Source organism: Dermochelys coriacea, chromosome 7 (assembly GCF_009764565.3).
Source record: "Dermochelys coriacea isolate rDerCor1 chromosome 7, rDerCor1.pri.v4, whole genome shotgun sequence".
NCBI classification, from domain to species: Eukaryota; Metazoa; Chordata; order Testudines; family Dermochelyidae; genus Dermochelys; species Dermochelys coriacea.
Window position 1 is genome coordinate 118405639 of NC_050074.1, and position 8196 is coordinate 118413834.

The window sequence follows — 8196 nt, forward strand, 5'->3', positions numbered from 1 at the left end:
TTTGTGCTAACAAACACTTAAGGAAAGGTGACATGATTGGATTGAATAAAAGATTTTGTTATATAATAAGCGTAACTTAGTATTTAAATCTTAAAGACACAATATATCTAATCCATAAGAATCCATGTCCCTAGCAGTACTAAGTTTTATGACAATTGAACAAATTATCCCTTACAGTGGCTTATTATAGAAGCAGTGACAACCTTGTTCTCTTTTTAAAACATTTTACTTATATTATATGTGGGCTTTTCCTGTCCTTGCAAACCTGGGAAAGCTAAAAGAGTTCTGGAAATTACCACCAAGCTCACATTTCAGTTACAAAACACAGGTGAGCAGAGGTGCATTGTCATTGTTCTATATGAAATCAGAGCTGGGCAGAGCATTCAGTAAACCTCTAGTTTTAATCATTGCCATTATCTTTTTAGGAGTTAAATCCGCACATCTGATAGTCAGTTGAAAAGAACCAACTCCTAATAAAAAATCACCTAGAAACACTCCCCTAAATGTACAAATACAAATGGTGGGAATCACACAAAAGCTTAGTTTCAGCTTTCAGGGCTGGCCAGAATAGATTGTACTCTCAAGAAAAAACATACACGTGTTCTTTCTTAGCCTGGTAATCCCCCCTGCCCCAAATGTGCAGTGAGATATATAGTAAATTTTTGAGTGATTATTGTTAATCACTCAAAAATTTACTATTTTAAAATAAGTTTTTAAAGTTTCTGTTCCACTCAGTGTTGAACAACTTGAAACTATGAGCTAGTCTACAAAGGGACACTCAGGAAAATGAATCTGAATTAGCTAAAGGTGTGAATTTAAAGTGGATTAGTTAAACTGCATTAAACCCCCATGTGGACACTCTCATTCAGAATTAAAGCCCCTTCCTCAAAGAGCAGAGAGTCTAAGGCCCTGACCCTGCAATCTGAACCAGGCATGCAGAAATTTATGTCTGAATGGAATCTCATTAAAAGTCAATGGGGTTTTGCCCTGGTGCAGGGGTCACCCGTGAGGATTAGATTACGGGATCAAGGTGTACATTGTAGATGCGATGACATGATTAGTGAGGCTGAGGGAAATGGGAGTTCCAGTGATAATAAAGGTGTGACATGCAGGTGCATTGATAATAGGTTGGTTTTAATTCTCAGGCCCTTAACATCTGATATAGGCAGGATTATGAAAGGTTTATAACCCCGTCATGACAGGGATTAGTTTCTGCTGATTCCAGTGACTTCTGTTACATCTTCCCCCCCTTTAAAAAAAAATCAGATACACTTATAAGAAGAATTGAAAAAAACAACTCAAACGAATACAGCTCAAACTAAAAAAGCAACACACTTTTGATTACATTCATGAAATATCTCTTTCAATGGTACATTTCCACAGTCACTTTAGTCAAGATCGAATACCTGCTTAAAAGTACAGTTTCAAATTTTTAATAATTAAGATTAAATATCATATAAAGCGCTGTTTGATAAATGAATTATTAAGTATTTTACATTATACATACCAGATAGTTCATTAGGCCAGTTCAAGGACGAGTAAAGGCTCTAAATGCACAGGACCAAATATCAAACATTTTGAATTTAATTGGAAATCTAATTCCACTTTCTGTTATTTAATTTATCCGCGTATTATTCAAATAAAATAAATAGCAATGCCACCTGCCAGTGTGCAAGCTCTGACCAACTCTCCTCCCTGGTCGAGTTCATCATTGTCCACCACCCATGTCCCTTTGGCTGATGCTTATGTGTGAGCTCTAAATGAACCTCTGATTCTGCAAACACTTATGCACATGCTTAGCTTTATCCATGTGAGTAGATCCATTGATGGTAGTAGGACTGGTCACTTTGCTTAAAGTTAAAGCACATGTGTAAGTGTTTTCTGCATGGCAAAAAATGGGCTACATCCTGTACTGGGATTGTCATCTGGTGGCTGGAATAGGGATCAGGGCCTGCTGGATTTAGGTTATGTTGCCTGTTTGATCTTGGGCAAAACACATTATTCCACATTATTGTTCTGTTTCTCAATCTGTAAAAAGGGAATAATATTACCTACTTTAGATGGATGATTTTACACTTAATCTATTAATATTTGCAAAATACTTTCAGATTCTTATGTAAATGTTCTTATGATTTAAGAGTAGTAGTTGAGTCCCCTCGAAATGACATTCAAGATCCTAACCAAAGAACCACATCAATTTGTCATTATTAATTTCACTAGGCAGGGAAGGAAATTGGCCTCATTATCACTCAGTGCACCAGAAACACTTAAAACTCACTTTCAGACATGAAAGCCTGCAAAAGGCATGTTATTTTAGGACCATATGCTGGGACACAATGGACCTAATGGTGGATGCAGCCCTGAATGGATTTAGAAACTTTTACAAACATTGATTTTTTTATATCTTCTGCTTCCTTGAGCTGCTTCATGGGGCATGAAAGCCCAGACATTTTTCTTTTATTATATCTACTTATATCTTAAACAGGAAGAAACAAGAATAATGCGAGCACCTATTGGTCACCAAACAATGTATTAAGATGCTTTCCATGGTGGATTAGTTTCTTTCATCTTAAATTAGAGCGATATCAGTAAAATGATGATAGTATATCTGCTGTGAGGCTCATTAACTAGGATTTACTCAGCAAAAATCAACATAGAACAAGTTTGTTAATTAAAATCTGATATTACTTGTAGTTTTGCTTCACAGGCTCTGCAGGTTGTATAAACAGCAATACCATCCAGACTAGACCAATTTAAATGCTGTGTTTATACCCTCAAAATGTTTCCTCACCATTTTTGTAATAGCTTCTTATACTTCTTAGTGACAGGCATGGTATTAAGGACTAGATCTATAAAGGGTCTCAAGAGTTGCGAAGCTGAGTGTCACAGTGCCTAACTTTTAGGCACCTGGAAAAATCTGCAAAGCGTAGCCACCCAGGCTCTGTACAATGAATGGGGAGAGAGATGCACCTAAGTATGGGATCCAAAAAAGCCAGCCTGCTAGGTGGGGAGTCACCTAAGCCAGCCAATGGGAGATGCTGATGAGAAGAGTATGTCTTAAGCCTCACCCGTCTCCTGGAGTTAGGTGCCTAAGTCCTTTTGTGGATGCAGGTCTAAGTGTTTGCAAACTTGGAAGAATTAATGAGGTATCATTAGGTTTGATTGCTGCCCGCTTCCATGTTATTTATAGTTTATCAGGTATTTGTTCTCTTTCCCTTCATTACATCCACATCCATGAGAACATGTACCTCAGATTCATTATTTCATGGTCTTGTATGTGATAGCAGAGGAAACATAGAACTAAATTGATTAATTTGATAACTGGGGCCCTGTGTATTCCAGAACTTGATGCAGAATCTACCTCATGCCTTAGAATTGTGCTCCAGAAACTAAACTTCCATTTATAATATACAGTACATGTTTCTAACCCTTATAGTTGCAGAACTGGAGATCAAAGCAGTAGTACAGAGCTCCAGGCTTTTCAGCAGCCCATCAATTCTCAGTCCTTCTGCATAGCCCAGTACCCTTAGCTCAGCGAGCAATCTGGCTGCTTAATTCTATGGTTGCTCCCCATCCGCTATTCCAGATGGAAAATAAATTTCCTTTTTTTCTCTTTATATCTGCATTTGTTCTTTTTAAGCATTGTTAATTTTGATCCTATGTGCTGTCACTGTTCACCAGTTACCTAAGAATAGCTAATTAACAGTGGCAGTGGGATCCATATTATATAGAATATTTGTACATTACATTAAATTTCCATGTCGGATACAGAACAAATATATTAATATTCTGTTGCTGTCATTGCTTTGAACAATCACCATACATAGTTAGCAGTCCACATGCTCTTAGAACAATAGAACATTTTTATTGTTTCCCTCTGCCAAGCAATAGGCAATGTCAGAGCTTTGCAAGTCACTTTTTGTAGGAGGAAAGCTGAGCAATGAAGGACCTGGTTATTTTAGTGGTGCAACTTGTTTATTTACACTATATACACCAGTCCCTAAACAAACATGATCACAAACAGCATGCAGGCAAAACCATCTTTCAGAAATCTCTGCTCAAACACCAATACCTGCATCCCAAGAAGCACCTGTGCCCCGTGAATTGATTCCAGTTAGAGAGAAAGAGGCAGAAAATAAACTCTAGATGTTTGCAACAGCTCCCCGTACAAGAATCTACATTACAAAACTAACACCAATGCAGCATTTCTTCAAAGACTGGACACAGGTCAAATGCTCGGAAAAAGAACGTGTATAATCACAGAGCCATCCAGTGACTCCCACCAGAACAATATTTTTATGGCCAGTATGTTTTATACAATGTGGGCTAGATATGGGGCCATGCTATGCGTGAGGGAAGGAATAAGCAGCCTTACTCCACCTTATGTAGTCTGTGTAATGGTCAGTCAAAATCACAGCACAGAGACTGCTACCAAAATACCCCTCCCTGGGAACAACTCACCTGAAAGCAGATAGGGAGAAGGCCGAGTCAAGGCTCTGCTCCCTGCAGGACTTTCAATTTGCTGAGCTGCACAGCCACATGGGGGAGTATGACAAACCCCTTAAAGGAGCGTTTCTCACTGTGTGTGTGCTTCCCCGGAAGGTGCAACTCTGAATAGCCCTTTACTGTGAGCTGTGACTCAATGCCAAATCTAACCCTCCATTATTATGAGTGAGAGGAAGATGAAAGAGGCCATTTTACAATGCAGATCAGCTGATGCTTTCAGATGCTGATGGGATTCTGTTGCACAGTTCAACATCAGCAAATTATCTCTGGGGCTGTTAAGTGAATATTCCAGTGCATTTAAAATGTCATAAAATGCTTTAATAACGGCACCCTTGTCACTCAGTTTAGTCATGTTTTCAATAAATTAGCCTTTGCAGCAAATAGTTTGCATGGTGAGTGTAATAAACTCTGTTATACGAACACATACATTAAGCTATATACTGCCCTGGCAGAGACATAGACTTGATGATCTAAGAGGTCTTGTTCAGCTCTGAGCACTACAATTACATGTATTCCTTCTGGGCAAAGATAGGAAACTATGGAGAGAAAAACTGGGGAAGAGCAATTAGCTTCAACCAAGGAGATCTATGAGAGAAGCTAGATCTTAGTCTTGCAATGTGGCTGGCATCAAGCATCTCACTCTTTCCTCTCTTCCTCACCTTTAATGTATGAGGCTACAGAGGAGCTGCACTTTCCCATGGCAGGGGTTTGGTGGAATGCAGTATAAATCTGCCTGCAGTCAGGATGTGGAATGGCTGCTCCAAAAGAGGAAAGGATAATTAGCTAGTGTGAACTCTGATGTTGCTGGTGCAGATCAGCATTGCCAGTTCATTGCTGTAAATAGCTGGTTGCATCTGCCCCGCTCCCACCGGGTTCATGCAAAAAAACCCACATCAAAAGAATTTTCTAGAGATGCAGCCTAACTCCAGGAAATACGTTTTAATAACCCAAAGGATTAGAATCATGGTGCTGCCCTAAATTATAGCCTCATAACTGGTTAGTTTGTGTAACACCGTATTCATTAAAATACTTAAGAAGGAAGTGCATCCGATGAAGTGAGCTGTAGCTCACGAAAGCTTATACTCAAATAAATTTGTTAGTCTCTAAGGTGCCACAAGTACTCCTTTTCTTTTTAAGAAGGAAGTGGTGTCCCTTAGCCTACCACTGCCAGTAAAGAATTTTGGGTTGCATTCCTGGCTCCTCCATCAACTTCCTGTGTGACGCTGGGCCCGACACGTCACCTCTCCTGTAGTGGGGTGGCTACCCTGCTCCTAAAATAGAAGGATGATGAGTGGCCTATGATGAGTGGCCTTTACACTGCAGGCTGCCCCAGGGAGCGGGGGCTTGGTGATGACTGGCAGTAGTCCAATCTGAGGCAAGGTGGGGATAGTGGGTTGGGGGTTCCCCAGGAAGGGGAGACCCAGAGGCAGAGTGTAGAAGTACTGCCAGGGGGGCAACACCCCAGAGAAAGGAGCTCCGGGTTCTGGGAGGGACACAGGGGTCGGCGGTAAGGCAGATCACTGGCCTGCAGAGGGCGCTCCGGTGGCTGGATGAGCTAATTCCTGACGACTACCAGCAGGAGGCATTTACATCACCATACTTCAATCTGCCCTTGTGAAATCTGTAAACAATAACGCTGCTCAGTAAGTATATTTATTAGCTTAGGTTGTATTGATCAGGTATCTTCACAGCGCTAAAGATTCAGTGTGCATGGTCCTTTACATGGTCCTTGCCCATTACAGTTTTATAATGTAATATAATCAATTGAACCTTAGAATCATAGAATCATAAAATATCAGGGTTGGAAGGGACCTCAGGAGGTCATCTAGTCCAACCCCCTGCTCAAAGCAGGACCAATCCCCAACTAAATCATCCCAGCCAGGGCTTTGTCAAGCCTGACCTTAAAAACCTTGAAGGAAGGAGATTCCACCACCTCCCTAGGTAGCGCATTCCAGTGCTTCACCACCCTCCTAATGAAAAAGTTTTTCCTAATATCCAACCTAAACCTCCCCCACTGCAACTTGAGACCATTACTCCTCGTTCTGCCATCCGCTACCACTGACAACAGTCTAGATCCATCCTCTTTGAAACCCCTTTCAGGTAGTTGAAAGCAGCTATCAAATTCCCCCTCATTCTTCTCTTCCGCAGACTAAACAATCCCAGTTCCCTCAGCCTCTCCTCATAAGTCATGTGTTCCAGCTCCCTAATCATTTTTGTTGCTCTCCAATTGTTGTTTTCCAATTTTTCCACATCCTTCTTGTAGTGTGGGGCCAAAAACTGGACACAGTACTCCAGATGAGGCCTCACCAATGTCCAATAGAGGGGAACGATCACATCCCTCGATCTGCTGGCAATGCCCCTACTTATACATCCCAAAATGCCATTGGCCTTCTTGGCAACAAGGGCACACTGTTGACTCATATCCAGCTTCTATAACCCCTAGGTCCTTTTCTGCAGAACTGCTGCCTAGCCATTCGGTCCCTAGTCTGTAGTGGTGCATGGGATTCTTCCGTCCTAAGTGCAGGACTCTGCACTTGTCCTTGTTGAACCTCAGCAGATTTCTTTTGGCCCAATCCTCTAATTTGTCTAGGGCCCTCTGTATCCTATCTCTACCCTCCAGCGTATGTACCTCTCCTCCCAGTTTAGTGCCATCTGCAAACTTGCTGAGGATGCAATCCACGCCATCCTCCAGATCATTAAGGAAGATATTGAACAAAACTGGCCCGAGGACCGACCCTTGGGGCACTCCACTTGATACCGGCTGCCAACTAGACATGGAGCCATTGATCACTATCCGTTGAGCCTGACAATCTAGCCAGCTTTCTATCCACCTTATCGTCCATTCATCCAGCCCATACTTCTTTAATTTACTGGCAAGAATACTATGGGAGACCGTTTCAAAAGCTTTGCTAAAATCAAGGAACAACACGTCCACTTGGCCAGTTTTCCCCTCATCCACAGGGCCATTTATCTCATCATAGAAGGCAATTAGATTAGTCAGGCATGACTTGCCCTTGATGAATCCATGCTGACTGTTTCTGATCACTTTCCTCTCCTCTGAGTGCTTCAGAATTGATTCCTTGAGGATCTGCTCCATGATTTTTCCAGGGACTGAGGTGAGGCTGACTGGCATGTAGTTCCCAGGATCCTCCTTCTTCCCTTTTTTAAAGATAGGTACTACATTAGCCTTTTTCCAGTCGTCCGGGACCTCTCCCGATCGCCATGAGTTTTCAAAGATAATGGCCAATGGTTCTGCAATCACATCTGCCAACTCCTTTAGCACTCTCGGATGCAGCGCATCCGGCCCCATGGACTTGTGCTCGTCCAGCTTTTCTAAATAGTCCTGAACCACTTCTTTCTTCACAGAGGGCTGGTCACCTCCTCCCCATGCTGTGCTGCCCAGTGCAGCAGTCTGGGAGCTGAGCTTGTTCGTGAAGACAGAGGCAAAAAAAAGCATTGAGTACATTAGCTTTTTCCACATCCTCTGTCACTAGGTTGCCTCCCTCATTCAATAAGGGGCCCACACTTTCCTTGACTTTCTTCTTATTTGCCTTTAGGTAAGAATACATCAAAGTTGCCCAGATTCTGCAAAAAGGAAGACCTCATGAGCAACATTCCAAAAGCCTGAGGGTGGCACCCAGTTTGTAGGCAAATGTATATAATTTCTTTAATACAACTTAAAGGTTTGAC